Source organism: Nycticebus coucang, chromosome 8 (genome assembly GCF_027406575.1).
Source record: "Nycticebus coucang isolate mNycCou1 chromosome 8, mNycCou1.pri, whole genome shotgun sequence".
NCBI lineage: Eukaryota > Metazoa > Chordata > Mammalia > Primates > Lorisidae > Nycticebus > Nycticebus coucang.
Genome location: NC_069787.1, coordinates 34,309,467 through 34,325,469, shown reverse-complemented (window position 1 = coordinate 34,325,469; position 16,003 = coordinate 34,309,467). Strand labels below are relative to the sequence as shown.

At 36.0% G+C, this 16,003-nt stretch overlaps 1 long non-coding RNA gene and 1 pseudogene across 1 annotated transcript in view; both read left to right on the top strand.

Annotated features, from left to right (window-relative positions):
* The window catches only part of LOC128591627 (uncharacterized), a 215,458-nt gene that overhangs the window by 90,728 nt on the left and 108,727 nt on the right, over positions 1-16,003 (top strand). The gene's annotated exons all lie outside the window — the stretch shown is intronic.
* Positions 3,029-3,170, top strand: LOC128592978 (uncharacterized; annotated as a pseudogene).

The following is a 16,003-nucleotide window of genomic DNA, read 5'->3' as shown; positions in this document are numbered from 1 at the left end:
GTATATTTAGACTTATTTGTCCAGCTATTGTTATGCAATACAATTCCTAGGCTTAAACAACCAGTGCTATTTTGCATTTTTTCAGTGATATTTGTCAAGGACCTACTACTACAGGTACTCTTAAAGTAGCTGGAGATACAGCAGTGACAACGTTTACAAATATCCTTACTATTTCTTAAATTTCTCTTTTTTATTTAGGTGAAGTTTATGTAACATAAAATTAGTCCTAAATAAGCAATAACATAATATTGTGTTCATGGATTGGTAGACAAAGTGTTGTTAAGATGTCAGTTCTATCACATTTGTGTATAGATTTAATGCTACCCTAGTCAAAACACCAACAAATGCTTTCGTGGGAACTGACAAATTGATTTTAGAATTTACATGGAAACACAAATGACCGAGAATAGTTAGAACAATTTATAAAAAGAACAAAGTTGGAGGACTTAATACTACCTAATTTTAGAGGTTATCATAAAGTTTCAGATCATGACAATGTGGTCTTGAAATAGGATTGACATACAGATCTATGGAACAGAAGGGAGTTCAGAACAAATGATTTTGGGGAAAGATTCCAAAGCAATTAAATGAGAAAAGTAAAGATTTTTTTCAATAAGTGATGGGGAAACAGTAGTCATTCATATTAAAAAACGAATTTTGATGTCTTCCTCATGCCATAAACCAAAATGAATTTGAAGTGGATATCTTAGATCTAAATGTAAAAGCCAAAACTATAATATTTCTAAAATAAAAGTTTTTCATTTTTAACTTCGGGGTAGCGAAGATTTCTTAGACTAAACTTAGAAGCAAAAAATTACAAATTGGACTTTATCAAAATTAGTACTTTCTGTTCTTCAAAGGATACATTTGGGAAATCAAAAGGCAAGCCCCAGACTGGGAGAAAGTATTCTCAACATGTAACTATGACAGAGGACTTGTATCCAGAATACATGATCTGGGATATATATCCTCAATAATAGGATAATAATTCAATTAAAAAAGCAGGCAAAAAATCCTTAAAAGACACTTACTAAATGAAGCTATAAAGCCAATAAGCACATAAGATACCCAATGCAATGCCCATTAAACAGCAATGAGATACCACTTCACTGTACGAGAATGGCTAGAATTTAAATAACTGACAATTGCAAGTATTGGCAAGGATGTGGAATAACTGGGACTCCCATACGTTGCAATTAAGTGTGTAAAAGTTTTTTGGAAAACATTTTGACTATTTCTTATAAAGTTAAACTTGCAGTTACCATGACATAGCAATTTTATTCTTATGCATTCAACGAAGAGAAATGAAAGCATAAGCCCACTTAAAGACCTGTATACTAATGTTTGCAATGCATTTATTTATAACATGCAACAACTGGAACAACCCAAATGTCTATCAGTAGCTGAATGGATAAACATATTGTGATACACAGTTGACCTTTGAGTAACATATGTTTGAACTGCACAGGTCCACTTACATGCAAATTTTTTCCAATATATATTATAGAAAAATTTGGGGGAGATTTGCAACAGTTTGAAAAAACTTGCAGACAGACTGGATAGCCTAAAAATATTAAAAAATTACAAACAGGCATGTCATGAATGCTTAAAATATACGTAAATATTAGCCTATTTATATGTTAATCGACTATTATGTTACTGGTAAGGCTTCCAGTCAACAGCAGGGCTAATTTTGGGGGAAGTAAAATGTTATACCTGGATTTTCTTTTTCTTTCTTTCTTTTTTTTTAAGTAATATATTACAGACTTTATTATTATTAATATTAATTATTATCATTATTATTAATTATTACTATTAATAAAGTCTGTAACATATTTGGGGGTTTACTTAATTTTTATTAAATCATAACTATATACATTTATGGGGTACAATGTGATGATTTGATATATAATATGGAATGTTTAAACAAACTACTTATTTTTTGTAGTGAGACATTTATAATATACTCTTAGTTGTTTTGAAATGTAACCTTGCCTTGTGCACATGGTTAGATCCTGCCAAATACCCTCCCTCGGATTTTCAACTGTATGGAGCACCCCTAAGTCCCCCATTGGTTAAGAGTCAGTTGTATTCAGAATAGATGAATTATGCTATTTTACAGAAGCATTGTTTGCAATAGCAAAAATCTAAAGACAAGTCAAATACTCATAAATCAGAAAATGGATAAACTATGACATATTCACATAATCAAAGACTGTAAATATTGAAAAAGAAGTGAATTAGCATTTTATGGGCAAAGATATTAATTGAAAAAAGCAAAGCTTAGAAGAACATACATAGTATAATAGTAAGCTAATACCACATAAATTGTTTAGAGATTCTTACAGATATAGTAATCTTATAAGGAGGAAAAAGAAAATGATGGACCCCTAATTCAGAATAGTAGTTTCCTTTTATAAAAAATAAGTTCCATGAGTCAGGGATTTTTTTCTGTTTTTATTTCACTGATTTCTACTGCCTACAACATGCCCTGAGATATCATAGGTATTTGAGTATTTTTGAAGAAGTAACAAGAGGAGACAGGATTGTTATGGGCACTGCAAGACTGGCCAAGTTTAATTGCTTAGGCTGGAGCATGGAGACACAGTGCATATCACAGTATCCTTATATTAAAACGCTATATAAATGTGAGCATGTAGTCTCTTACGTTATAAAATGTAATAAATTGCACTGTCATATTGAACAGTATTACCAAGTGAGGTCTCCAGTCTTCAGACCTAACCTTCCTGTTGCCTCTGCCTTTGATCTTATCTTTGTCCTTATGGGAGGTAGGTAGGACGGCCAGGTGTAGGGTGGGAAAAAGTCATAAGATGAGCCTCAAAGAGTTGGTTGTCCCCATAGGTAAGAATCCTATTAAAACCAACATTTTTGCATTATAATTTCACCTGAAAATGGCCATGTTGGAATGTTCTACTTTGTGCCTGTATGAGGACTAACAAGTGAAGAAGAAGGAGATGTGGGCAGCTCTACTCAGGGGATGAGATGGAACACCGTTGGATTGTATTTCTTTCATTCTCTTGAGCTTCAAAAATAATTTTCACAATATATGTAAAAGTCTCTGAGGTATGCTTGCTTTGGCAGCACATACACTAAAAGCATGGCGCCTGTGCAAGGATGACACACAAATTTGTGAAGCATTCCATATTTTTACAAAATAACTTTCAACCCAGGATCCTGTGTCCAGCTAAACTGAGTTTCATTTATGATGGAGAAATTAAATACTTTAATGACATTCACACGGTGAAGAAATTTGCCATAACTAAACCAGCTTTCCAGGATATTCTCAGACCTATCCACCATAAAGACCAGCCCAATCCTCCACCACAGAAGTAAAGTCACTCACAAACTTTTGATCAAACTCCAACTTCCACAGTGGTAAAAGGATTAAAAATGTCCACTAGACTTTCAAAAAACTTGATACAAAAAACTCTACCAGGCTTATCAATATTCTCAATTAGTGTGAATGGCTTAAATTGCCCTCTAAAGAGGCACAGGTTGGCTGACTGGATACAAAATCTCAGGCCAGATATCTGCTGCATACAAGAATCTCATCTTACCTTAAAAGATAAATATAGACTCAGGGTGAAGGGATGGTCATCTATATTCCAGGCAAATGGAAAGCAGAAAAAAGCAGGTATTGCAATTTTATTTGCAGATACAATAGGTTTTAAACCAACAAAAGTAAGAAAGGATGAGGATGGTCACTTCATATTTGTTAAGGGTAATACTCAATATATTGAGATTTCAATTATTAATACTTATGGACCCAACCAGAATGTGCCTCACTTTATAAGAGAGACTCTAACAGGCATGAGCAACTTGATTTCCTCCAGCACCATAATAGCCAGAGATTTTAACACTCCTTTGGCAGTGTTGGATAGATCCTCCAATAAGAAGCTAAGCAAAGAAATTTTAGATTTAAACTTAACCATTCAATGCTTGGATTTAATAGACATCGACAGCACATTTCATCCTAACAAAACTGAATACACGTTCTTCTCATCAGCCCATGGAACATACTCCAAAATCAATCACATCTTAAGTCACAAGTCCAACCACAGCAATTTTAAAAGAACAGAAATTATTCCTTGCAACTTCTCGGACCATCATGGAATAAAGGTTGAATGCAGTAACAACAGGAACCTGCGTACTGATACAAAAACATGGAAGCTAAATAACCTTATGCTGAATGATAGCTGGGTCATAGATGAGATTAAGAAGGAAATCACCAAAGTTTTGGAACAAAATGATAATGAAGACATGAATTATCAGAACCTCTGGGATACCGCAAAGGCAGTCCTAAGAGGGAAATTTATAGCACTGCAAGCCTTCCTTAAGAGAATGGAAAGAGAGGAAGTTAACAACTTAATGGGATATCTCAAGTAACTGGAAAAGGAAGAACATTCCAACCTCAAACCCAGTAGAAGAAAAGAAATAACCAAAATTAGAGCAGAATTAAATCAAATTGAAAACAAAAGGATTATACAACAGATCAATAAATCAAAAAGTTGTTTTTTTGAAAAGGTCAATAAAATAGATAAACCTTTGGCTAACCTAACCAGGAAAAAAAGAGTAAAATCTCTAATTTCAACAATCAGAAATAGTAAAGAAGAAATAACAATAGACCCCTCAGAAATTCAAAAAATCCTTAACGAACATTACAAGAAACTTTATTCTCAGAAATATGAAAATCTGAAGGAAATTGACCAATACTTGGAAGCACATCACCTACCAAGACTTAGCCAGAATGAAGTGGAAATGTTGAATAGGCCTATATCAAGTTCTGAAATAGCATCAACTATACAAATTCTCCCTAAAAAGAAAAGCCTGGGACCAGATGGTTTCACATCAGAATTCTACCAAACCTTAAAAAGGAACTAGTACCTATATTACTTAACCTTTTCCAAAATATAGAAAAAGAAGGAATAGAACCCAACACATTCTGTGAAGCAAACATCACCTTGATCCCCAAATCAGGAAAAGACCCAACAAGAAAAGAAAATTATAGACCAATATCACTAATGAATATTGATGCAAAAATATTCAACAAGATGCTAACAAAAAGAATCCAGCAACACATTAAACAAATTATACATCATGACTAAGTGGGTTTTACCTCAGGGTCTCAAGGCTGGTTTAATATATGTAAATCTATAAATATAATTCAGCACACAAATTAAAAAACAAGACCATGTGATTCTCTCAATTGATGCAGAAAAAGCTTTTGATAATATCCAGCATCCCTTCATGATCAGAACACTTAAGAAAATACGTAGGAAGGGACATTCTTTAAACTGACAGAGGCCATCTACAGCAAACCCACAGCCAAAATAATATTGAATGGAGTAAATTGAAATCATTTCCACTCAAACAGGAACCAGGCAAGGCTGCCCATTGTCTCCACTGCTCTTTAACATTGTAATGGAAGTTTTAGCCATCATAAATAAGGAAGAAAAGGTGATCAAGGGTATCCATATAGGGTCAGAAGAGATCAAACTTTCGCTCTTCACAGATGATATGATTGTATATCTGGAAAACACCAGGGATTCGACTATAAAACTCTTAAAAGTGATCAAGGAATGCAGCAACGTCTCAGGTTACAAAAGCAACACTCATAAATTAGTAGCCTTTATATATACCAACAATAGTCAAGCTGAAAAAACAGTTAAGGACTCTATTCCATTCACAGTAGTGCAAAAGAAGATGAAATATTTGGGAGTTTACCTAACAAAGGACGTGAAAGATCTCTATAAAGAGAATTATGAAACTCTAAGAAAAGAAATAGCTGAAAATGTTAACAAATGGGAAAACATACCATGCTCATGGCTGGAAAGAATCAACATTGTTAAAATGTCCATACTACCCAAAGCAATATACAGTTTTAATGCAATCCCTATTAAAGCTCCACTGTCATACTTTAAAGATCTCAAAAAACAATCATACTTTGTTTTATATGGAATCAGAAAAAACCTGGAATAGCCAAGACATTACTCAGAAATAAAAACAAAGCAGGAGGAATCACGCTACCAGACCTCAGCCTATACTATAAATCAATAGTGATTAAAACTGCATGGTACTGGCACAAAAACAGAGAAGTAGATATATGGAACAGATAGAAAACTGAGAAATGAGCCCAGCTACTTACTGTTATTCCATCTTTGACAAGCCAATTAAAAACATTCAGTGGAGAAAAGATTTCCTATTTAACAAATGGTGCTGGGTGAACTTGCTGGCGACCTGTAGAAGACTGAAACTGGACCCACACTTTTCACCATTAACTAAGATGGACTCTCACTGGATAAAAGATTTAAACTTAAGACATGAAACTGGAAGAGAGTGCAGGGAAAACTCTTGAAGAAATCAGGCTGGGTGAATATTTTATGAGGAGGATCCCCCGGGCAATTGAAGCAGCATCAAAAATACACTACTGGGACCTGATCAAACTAAAAAGCTTCTGCACAGCCAAGAACACAGTAAGTAAAGTAAGCAGACAGCCCTCAGAATGGGAGAAAATATTTACAGGTTATGTCTCTGACAAAGGTTTAATAACCAGAATCCACAGAGAACTCAAACGTATTAGCCAGAAAAGAACAAGTGATCCCATCGCAGGCTGGGCAAGGGACTTGAAGAGAAACTTCTCTGAAGAAGACAGGTGCATGGCCTACAGACATATGAAAAAATGTTCATCATCCTTAATCATCAGAGAAATGCAAATCAAAACTACTTTGAGATATCATTTAACTCTAGTAAGATTAGCCCACATCACAAAATCCCAAAACCTGAGATGTTGGAATGGATGTGGAGAAAAGGGCACACTTCTACACTGTTGGTGGGAATGCACACTAATACGTTCCTTCTGGAAGGATGTTTGGAGAATACTTAGAGACCTAAAAATAGACCTGCCATTCAATCCTACAATTTCTCTACTAGGTATATATGCAGAAGACCAAAAATCACACTTTAGCAAAGATATTTGTACCAGGATGTTTATTGCAGCCCAATTCATAATTGCTAAGTCATGGAAGAAGCCCAAGTGCCCATCAACCCACAATGGATCAATAAATTGTGGTATATGTACACCATGGAATATTACTCAGCCTTAAAGAAAGATGGAGACTTTACCTCTTTCATGTTTACATGGATGGAGCTGGAACATATTCTTCTTAGCAAAGTTGTCTCAGGAATGGAAGAAAAAGTATCCAATGTACTCAGCCATACCATGAAACTAATTTATAGCTTTCTTATAAAGCTATAACCCAATTATAGCCCAAGAATATGGGGAAAGGGGAAAGGGAGGGCATGGGAGGGGGGAGGATAGTTGGAGGGAGGGTAATTGGTTGGACCACACCTACGGTGCATCTTATAAGGGTACATGTGAAAACTTAGTAAATGTAGAATACAAATGTCTTAACACAATAACTAAGAAAATGCCAGGAAGGCTAAGTTAACCAGTTTGATGAAAATATTTCAAATTGTACATAAAACCAGCACATCATACCCCATGATTGCATTAATGTACACAGCTATGATTTAATAAAAAAAAAAAATTCTCTTAGGTGAGTCAGTTAAAAATAATACCTATACTAAGGTGTTCCCAAAATAGAAATAGGGGGGAAATTGCTCAATCTAACCACAGAACAGCCTGCCAAAACCAGTTTTCCTAGCACCATTGGGATCAACTGAGATCATTCCTATCTTTTAGTTTCTTTTACATATTTCGTCTTTCAAAAACAATCCATCTGTTTAAACAACGTGGAGAGTGAATGTTCTTATTAGTTGGCTTGTTCCCACAGTGTCTTTTACTTCATTCCAGCAAGTTCTGGCTGAATACCTAGGATAAGCCTAACACCTTAAGGAAGTGCGGATAGCAGTAGGTACTAGTTCAAAAGTAGCTCATATACAGGACAAAACCTCCACCACAACTTACTTCATGAGTTAAGACACTGTGTAATTTCACTCCCTGCCATATTCCCCAGAATCTTATTTTGGGATTGTCAAATGTCATATTTATGGTATGGAGTCTAATACAAAAGACTAGGAATTTTACATTTTTTTTTATTTGGAAAGAAGGAAAATAAACTAGTTTTTGGTACTAATAAAGGCAAAGACTGATTGCTTCCTGTGATATGCACATTGCTATAGCTGAAGTCCACCAGGGAAGGTATTGGTAGCCTATGACTGAGCAACGGATCCAGCCCCATCTGACACAACCTGTTCCTGAACTTGGACAAGGCTAGGTTTGGTTTTTTCATATCAGTATCCTTAAGATTTCATCAGCCACTTAGCTGAGTGTCTTCATATGGGCTTAGCAGACATTTCTGGAGAATCTAGTTGGGGTTTCAAACATATAAACTAAGAAAATCATTTAAAATCTAAGTTAATTGAATTACCAAGTGAATAACGGAATTCATCCCTTCAATATAAAATTATGTATGACATGATTAGTGTTTTCTAAACTTTAATCATTTACATGTACAGGGTATCCATAAAGTTTATGTGTGATATTAAAATCTTAAAACTTATTTTAAATTTCATGTGAACTTTATGGACAGCCCTCATTATGAATTGTACCTTATACTGCAGATGACTTACAATATTTTAAGCTTACTTTTCTTTAAAAGTCTCATTTTTACTCAAATCTCATTTTAAAGCAAATTTTATATTACTGTCATAAAAAGAAAATCAGTACTAGTTGGGAAATAATTCTTTAGAGAGACACAGTAACTATAAAAGAAAACATTGATACATTTGTATATTAATGTTAAGAAATTCATTACAAAACCTTAAATATGTTGTAGAGGTAAGTTACTGATTGTAGTAAGATAACCTGCAATAGATAATACACTAGCAAAGAATCAGTATCAAAAATTAATATGTTAAGATGACTAGAAATCAATCAGAGTAGCACAAATAAGCCAGTAGAAAACTGAACATAGATTAGAAATGAGCATTTCCCTGATGAGATATAGACACATGTATACAGTAGGTGCATGAAGAAGTGTTCAGCATTATTAGTAATCAGGGAAATACCAATCGAGGTCACAAGATACCATTTTACACACACTTAAGTGACCAGAATGAAAAAGGCTGGCAATTCCGAGTACCGGGAGGGTGTTGACCCATGGAGTTTCATATGTTACATGTAGAAGTGCAAATTGGTGCATCCCTTTTGATTCCAGTTTGGCATTATCTCTGACAGATGTACATATTCTCTGACCCAGCAGTCCCACCCCAGAAGAGCTTGCACATGGACAAGCGACGTGCATCGTCGCTTGAGTATTCAGAGCATGATGAGTATTCAGAGCATCTCACAATGGCAGAGGCCTGGAGAGGCTCCAATACCCATTAAACTATATATAAATGGAATGCAACATTCATATAGCAGTCAAACCAGCGATTTCTAGCAATATCTGACAGAGATGACTCAGAAATAGACATTAGGGGGAAAGTCCCTAAGTATTATGGAGAATGATACCCTTTCTATAAAATAAAATACAACTAGCATAAGATTAATACATTTAGAAATACATATAAAGGCAATTTATATAAAAGGGTACCAACAGAATAATAATCATGGTATCAGGGTCAGGTGGAAGGAAAGAATAGAATGGTGTGGTACAGTTGGGTGGGCAGATGTCTGTTCTTGGAACGATCTTAGCTTTTGTCTTATGTGGGCATTTGGGGTTGCTTATTATGGTGAAAAATAACTAGCAAAATAAATCTTAAGTGGGTTATGCAAGGACCAGTGATTACTGTGTCATGGAATAAGGATTGCTCTGAGCATTTGAGGTTCTTTACAAAGAAAATGAATACCACTTGTTAAAAAGAGAAAATAAATACAAATCAAAACTGTAGGACCATTTTAAAGAGCCTTAAAAAGAGCATTTGTGTGCTGCTTTTAATCATCCCTTGTACTACTAGTGCTATACATAGTATGGAAACCACTGCCCCAACATACCCAGTGAACAAGAAATTCTCTTTCTGCTCTCAAGAATTTATGGCTGGTAGAGGAGGTACGTAAGTGGGTAATGATAACAGGAGGCACTCAGGGATAGAATACTCACGAAGAAGTGTAAAGGGCAGGGGTCATAAAACCAGCCTGGGCGTGGAAGAAGTCATCCTAAGAGGATGTCAAATCTAACTTTGCACTTGACACAGAAGGGTATCTTAGGCAGAGAGATCTGTAAAGGTGAATACTTGAGTTGCTGAAAATTATTCCATTGGATTGGAGCAGAGACAGGAGGGAAGGTGGGAGGGAGGAAGTGAGATGTTGACAAAGGCCTCATCACAAGCCTTACCCTTAAAACCTATCGTGCTGCATTTGGGACCTTACCTTGAGAGCCACAGGAAGCCATTGAAGAGTTTAAGCCAGAGAGTGATATAATTAGGTTTTTTACTTCACAAATAGCAGGGCCAGAGGCAGAAAGGATCAGTCAGATTAGGTAGAGGCTGATGCGGTTGTCCAGGTGAGCCATGATGGGTGTCTGAAGTATCGGCATTGTGACGCAGAGAAGAAGATTAGGGAATTCTTGCGGAGGTGGAATTAGTAAGACTCAAAGATTGGATATAGGAATCATATAAGAAGGGAAATTCAAGAATGAATTTGAATGTGGGTATATTAAGACGTGGTGGTGTCAGACACTGAGATGTGAGAAAAAGAACATGCACGCATTCTTCTTAAATGACACATTCATTTGGCTAGACGGTGGTTCACAGTATCTCAAAGCCTTCTCAGATGATGCGGACATTTCTCCAACAAAGTCTGGCTCACAAAGCTCTAGAAATGACAAAGATCCTCTTTTTGTTTCCACATACCTGAACTAAATTGTTAAAAGACACACAGTTGCAAGCCTCCAGACAAGAAGTCTTTAAATGAAGGTTTCCAAAATCCATGATCTAACATTATTAAAGCTTCTTCACTTAGTTTTTACCATAATCCTAGATGAGTTAATTGCATGGCAGAAAGTTTACAGCATTGCTAGCTATTTGTGCTGCTGACTTTCAGATTATAAAATGAGATCAGAGTTACTTTGATATTAGTTTTCTTCTTCTTAAAAGCAAATTAATTACCTAAACATTGTTATATTGGGTATCAGGTAAAAGAAAATCTTTTGCTTTGGGTGAAACAAAAAACAACTACATATTTTTCTTTCTTTCATACTATGGGCACGCACATGTGAAAGAAACAACATTAATTTTCTATAGAATTATTGCTGAGAGGAAATTTTCTGATTATCTATTGAAAATAAAAAAATAATATATGGACCTACCTCCTGTGAGAGTCCTGTAAGACAGCTAGTACTGTGGTCATTTTTATAGATAATTCCGCAGAAACCTTTAAAGCAAGATGGCCATGGGAATGATGCATTGCCAGGCTGCAGGAAATATTGGCCCATTACCTGCAGACCAGTCCCCGAGAGTTACTGTTAATATTTGGCCTCAGGGAAAAGAGTCAATAAAAATCCATGTTCATAATGCTTTATATACTCATGTGTAGGCAAAAGGAAGATTAAGGGAAGAAATTACACAGCACATAATAAGGATTATTAATATCAGTTGCCCATTCTCACGCTGCCAATGAGTGTGTTCATGTGGGTGGTACTGGTGCATGGTAGTTGGTAAAATGGAGTTTGGTGTTAGAGAAATTGAAGTCAGATCTTGGCAGTGCCACTTAAGTAGTAATGTGACTTTGAACAAATTGTCTAAACTCTCGACCTTTGTTTCTTCAATGGGATAATAAACCTCTTCCTTAAGTTTAATGAGTGAGTACAGGCAAAGAGCAATTCCTGATGCATCACGAGCATTCAACAAATGGAGATCAGTAAAGAAAAACAAATGCATTCTGATTATCCACTGCAGACCAACATCCGATATTAGACCTTGGTGCCCAGTACCACGTACAACTAAAACATTGCAAAATACTTCATAATTCTGTGCATGGTAGCTTTTTTTAACATGGTCTACAGGAAATAATAATAATATTTCATTGACTCCAAAATGTGAATTTTAAAATATTTAAATATGAAGTGTTGATTTTGCCTGCACATACAAATCAAAAATTGTAGAAAGAGTGATAGCAGGTTGGCAGAAAACTTCAGACCCAATAACGTAGCACTCTTTTTTTTTTGTTTGTTTGCGGTTTTTGGCTGGGGCTGGGTTTGAACCTGCCACCTCTGGCATATAGGACCAGTGCCCTACTCCTTTGGCCACAGGCACTGCCCGATAATATAGCACTTTTTAAAGAAATACTACATCATCAATGCTCTTGTTGACACGGAGAACGATGTTGTGAAGAAACACAGACATTGATAACCCTGATCTGAAAAACAATTCAGAAGAGCCAGACTCCTAAGCTTTTTTTTTTTTTTAATGTGTATAGCAGGTCTGATTATTAAATAGAGCACTCTTGATCAGCATAAATAAAATCCTAGTGATAAAGTGCTGTGTCATAGTTCGCCAGTCCTTGCCTATAATACTGGCACATACATAATGGAGCATCTTACTACAACTTGACAACTTGGTGTTACTGAAATACGGTAAAAAAAGCACTGACAATCAAAATCAAGAGAATTAAGAGAGTTTAGAAAATGAGTTAATGAAGGCAGAAATACCTGAGTTTAATCTTAGCTCCTCCATTTTCACCTATGTTAACTTTGGATAGATGATCATCTCTCTGAACCTCTGTAAAATAACATTTTACTTAAATCACTGGGTAAATTGTGTGGTTTAAATGAAATAACATAGTTGAAATGTTTAACTATAATAATGTACAAGTAACTGTAATAATGTACAAGTACTTTAAGAGTCCAATAAATGATTAATATTACAAGCTGAGTGTCCCTTAGCTGAAATACTCAGGACCAGAAGTGTTTTGGATTTAGATTTTGGAATATTTGCATATACATAATGAGATATCTTGGGATGTGACCCAACTCTAAAATTGAACTTTATTTATGTCTCACATATACTTTATATACATAGGTTGATGATAATTTTATGTAATACTTAAAATAATTTTGTGCATGAAACAAAGCTTTGACTGCATTTTGACCATGACCTATCACATGAGGTCAGGAATGGAATTTTCCACTTGTGGCTCAAAAAGTTTTTTGATTTTGAAGCATTTCAAATTTTGGATTTTTGAACAAGATGCTCAACCTGTATTGTTATTCTGGTAATAGATAATCAGCTGTTTTATTTTAAAAAATCAAACTACTTCCAGTTATTTGTCACAGCAATGAGAGAGCTATTTGTTTTATTTATCAATCATCCACATAAAACAAAACTGTACATTTAGATATATGAATGTAAGGCATTAATCAAGTTTTTATGTTTTTGTTTAGGTGTAATATAAAAGGAATGAAAGAATAAATATTTATCGGATTTGAAAGGTATATTTATAAAGGTCTGATCTGAAATATAATTTAAGTGCACTCAAACAGTAAAGTTGGAGGAATTGGGAGCACTGCAAAGACAGCTGGGAATTTTCTAGGTCAGACTGGTAAAGAGAGAAATAAATGACTGTCAGTCAAAAAAAGTTGGGCTCTACATACTAACAGTCATGGGAAACATCATCATCATCTACAGGGGTTTTAAACATAAGGCTTAATCTGGAAGACTTACAGGCAAAAATGTTAACCCCAAGAGTTAAAAATGAACTGCTTCATATGTGGGCAATTATGAGGAACACTCTAGCTGAGTTGGGGCAGGTATTTTGGTATTTTTTCACTTAACCAGGGTTAATGAGATGGTAGTGTGTTATAGTTACTTACATCATTCTGAAAAGCCTTTCTTCTTATTGATTCTCAGACTTAATATTTTATTTTATTTTTTTTTTAGAGAAAGGGCTGGCTCTGTTACCCAGGCTGGAGTGCAGTGGCATGATCACTGCTCACTGCAACCTCAGATTCCTGGGTTCAAGCATCCCAAGTAGCTAGGAATACAGGTGTACATCACCATGCCTGGGGCGGCGCCCGTGGCTCTGTCGGTAAGTCGCCGGCCCCACATACTGAGGGTGGCGGGTTCAAACCCGACCCCGGCTGAACTGCAACCAAAAAATAGCTGGGCATGGTGGCGGGCTCCTGTCGTACCAGCTACTCGGGAGGCTGAGGCAAGAGAATCGCTTAAGCCCAGGAGTTGGAAGTTGCTGTGAGCTGTGTGATGCCATGGCACTCTACCCGAAGGGCATCAAGTGACACTCTGTCTCTACAAAAAAAAAAACAAAAACAAAACATCACCATGCCTGGCTAGTTTTTAAAAAAATAAATTATGTGTTGGTAGAGACTGGGTCTCACCATATTGTCCATGCTGGTCTCAATCTCCTGGCCTCCTACCTTGGCCTCCCAAAGTGCTGGGATTATAGTTGTGAACTGTTGTGCCTGGCCTAAAATTCTTTTTAAAGGAAAAATAATTGAAGTTCTCTAGTGTTGACTAAAACTATTTACTATGTTACTTAAATGTATGCCTATAAAACTAAATATAAACAATTAGAAATGTTAAATTGAATCAGAAAAAATGAACACGAAAGCAATGAAATTTAAAATGACTGCATTTATAAAATGTAGTTGCAGAGTTGATTTGCTGAAACACTGTAGCTGTTTGCTACAGTGGGTGAACAAAAATTCCTTTGACTGTAGAGAGTAGAGTGATAGATACCAGAGGCTGGGAAGGATATGTGTGGGGGGACGATGAAGAGAGGGTGGTCAATGGTACAGACATACAGTTAGATAGAATAAGTTTCCATATTCAATAGTAGAGTAGGGAGCCTATTGTTAACAACATTGTACAGGCAGTCCCCAAGTTACAAATATCTGACATACAACTTGTAGTTATGAACAGAGCCTATTACAGGTAGGTAAATGCACTTGTTCCAACTTACATACAAATTCAACTTTAGGGACAAACCTATCTCATTTGTAATGTAGGGACTACCTATATTGTATATTTCAAAATAGCTAGAAGAGGAAATTTGAAATGTACTCAACATATATAATAGAAATGATAAATACTTGACATGATGGATGCCCTAAATACACTGGCTTGATCATTACACACTCTACAAAGTATTACACATACCCCGTGAAATGTGCAACTATTATGTATGAATAAAAAATAAAGATGCTTTCTTAAAAAAAAACAAACAGTTCCTTTGAATTTAGCCCATCTTAACCACCAAGTTAGGTATGATGAGGTATTTTCTTGTCACAGTTCTCTATTTGAAATACTAGAAAACTTTATCCCTTGCTTGACGTACATTTATTAAATCTGCCTTGATTCTGTTGTCATTAGCCTAATAAATCTAGTGTGGTTCCAATGCAATCATACACGCAGATGCAAATGAGGGTACCATATAGTTTCCTATTGCTTTGTAACAAACACCATAAGACCCAATGGCTTGCAAAGCAGTTACCATTTGTTCTCTCTTATGGTTTCCTTGAGTCAGGAATAGAGGCAGCTTAGCTGGGTGGTTCTGGTTTGGAGTCTTTCATTAGGTTGTAGATCAGCAGTTCTCAACCTGTGGGTTGTGACCCCTTTGGGGATCGAACGACCCTTTCACAGGGGTCGCCCAAATACATCCTGCATGTCAGATATTTACATTACGATTCATAACAGTAGCAAAATTACAGTTAGGAAGTAGCAACGAAAATAATTTTATGGTTGGGGGTCACCACAACATGGGGAACTGTATTAAAGGGTCGTGGCGTTAGGCAGGTTGAGAACCACTATTGTAGATAGATATTAGGTGAGGCTGGAGTTGCCACAAAGTTTTCATCACTCACGTGCCTGACAGCTGGAGGGCCTCTATCTCTCTGCAGCACAGCAGTTTCAGGAAAGACAGATTTCCTATAGGGTCCCTCAGGGCTCCCAAGGTGCTGCCCCATGAGAAAGCGGGAGGAAGTCTCACCACCTTTTCTAAACTGGTGTTGGAAGCAAATTCAAGGCCACCTCTACCTCCTCTGTTCATGAGAAGCAAGTCATGACA